At 35.6% G+C, this 2,379-nt stretch overlaps 1 pseudogene; it reads right to left on the bottom strand.

The window, feature by feature from the left end:
- Positions 1-1,192: 1,192 nt before the first annotated feature.
- LOC121987878 lies at positions 1,193-2,110 on the bottom strand (annotated as a pseudogene).
- Positions 2,111-2,379: the final 269 nt, after the last annotated feature.

Consider the following 2,379-nt stretch of genomic DNA (forward strand, 5'->3'; position numbering starts at 1 on the left):
GGCACGCGCGGAGTGACCAAGCCATGTGGTCTAGGCGCCCGGAGGTGTTCCGGACGCTCGGAACAACCTATAAAAGTAGCCTCAATTATAAGCTTCAAGACAACACAACGAACGACTTTCGCTTCTTCGAGCTGCTCAGAAAACGCCTCCTCGATGCTCAAAAGCTGCTCCGACAACCATCGCGCTGAAGATTCATATTTCCGAGTTATTGGTATTCTTTAAAGTTTGTAATTACTTGTAATCAATCATTGTACTTGTACTTATTCCAGATTGATTAGTGATTGCCCATTGAAAGCACTCTTACGTGTGGGCCTTGGAGTAAGAGTCATCACAAGCTCCGAACCAAGTAAAACTCTTGGTGTTAGCGATTATTTTTTTCGTTACTTCTATTCCGCTGTGTATTTCCAAAACATAAGTGAAACGCTATTCACCTCTCTCCCCCTCTAACGCTTTTGATCTTACAGCGCACTCACTTGTTTTAAAGGTTTCAAAAGAACAAGTTTTTTTTTACATACACATTATTCAACTCCTCTCACATGACTAACGGTTCTACAAATTATATTAGAGCTTTGTTTGCTTTGAATTGATGACAACTACCCATCAAGTAGGGGGTTTCTCCTATTATTTTATTTCTTTTTCACCTTTTCCGATTTTTAGTTTTTCGATTTAGTTTAAATTAGCAACGCAATGGTAATAAAATGGGAACTCTTATTAAATGGGTCCAGATTCTTAATTAAATACTAAAATATATTAGGATAGAGCTACTTGAATGTTTATAATTACAATGTTTCTATTTTATTTATGGCATTCATCATGCGAAATGGTTCTTCAATCAAATTAAATCTTACTAATGAGAAAGAATCTTACTAATCCTCCTAATGAAGGAATTAAAAAGGCGTTTAATGTTATAATATAGATATGGTCCACCAATGGCATAAAGTCTAATGTCTAGGCTCTAGGGACATTAAAATCATTAAAATAGAAATTAGAAGTAAATTAAATTAAGAATGATTAATGTTAATGAGTTTATATTTGATATGTAAGCATTACATCAAAAAAAAAATCATATCTGACATTCGAACTTGGAAAATGAAAGCAATGAAATATAAACTTCCAATAATGTTAATATTACACGAATATAATAAGTTTCATCAAACTGAATACTAAGTTTTTTCATCAACTAATGCAAGAGTTATTCGGAGGCCCATTGATTTTCCTTACGAATTTTTTCCTCTTCTTCAGGGGTGAAGTCGTTCTTGATATTGAACGTCTTACGAATCTCTTCAGGAGTCTTTCTCGTAATCATATCAGCTACACTTTGGCATAACAAATCCAGCAACCCCTTAATGTCCATGTAATTTGCAGCCTGAATATATCAAAATACGCTATCAATACAAAATAAATCTTTAGAAATCATAAGAAATAAAATTACAATTAGAGCGTTGGATGAACTAATAATAAAAACCATTTTATGCATCTGTTGATAACAACTTCCACGCTCGTAAAACAACACCAATAATTATTTTTTAAATTAATGAGCCTTCAATGGCTCCCTGTTATCCTCTATCTCCCCCTTTCTCAAATCCGTCATACATAATTTCACAATAATCCAAAAATTCCACTACTTCCAACACTAAATTGAACAACCTTAACCTTTGACGACAGTAAACCAACTCCAAAGAGTTAAATTGTTTTCCAGAATTATCAAACAAAAACAATGAGAAAAAAAGTTAGCCAACAACAAAATTCTTAACCGAACAAAAAGATAATTAGGGAACGAATAAGTTTGAAGGATAAGAAAAATATCGGATCTCACCAACATAAGTTCGAATAGGGTGGCCTAGTCGACTTTAACGAATTTGTCATCCCAAGACTTGAGTTCTTCCTTGTCGTCGGAAGACTTGGCAGGATCATCGAGAACGTGCTTCTGGCAGTACTCAATGACCTTGACAAGGATCCTGGAGGTGACGTTGGGGAGGGGGATCGCGTCCTCTGCACAGTCGAACTCGACCATGTGCTCGATGGTCTTGGACACCATGGCCACCGCAGCGTCCACCTCAAACGCTTCGCCGTCGTAGCTCAACAGGGTGATCTTCTTCTTGTCCATGGCAATCGGCGAACGGAGGAAACCGGCGAAGATGATTAAAGAGTCGATTGAAGGCCAATGACAGGTCGGGCAGCGCTTTATATAGTGATAGAGGAATTCGTTAGTGCCACGAAAAAGTCTCGGCAATTGAATTCGTATTTTGAACTATTAAAACTTTTTAATTATAAATTTATAATTATAAATTTAGAAGAAGAAAAAATATTTTGTTAAATATGGGCGAAGATTTAATACCATATAAACTTAAAATTTACTTTAATCATACAATTTTTCTT

This window comes from Zingiber officinale, chromosome 5B (assembly GCF_018446385.1).
Source record: "Zingiber officinale cultivar Zhangliang chromosome 5B, Zo_v1.1, whole genome shotgun sequence".
NCBI classification, from domain to species: domain Eukaryota; kingdom Viridiplantae; phylum Streptophyta; class Magnoliopsida; order Zingiberales; family Zingiberaceae; genus Zingiber; species Zingiber officinale.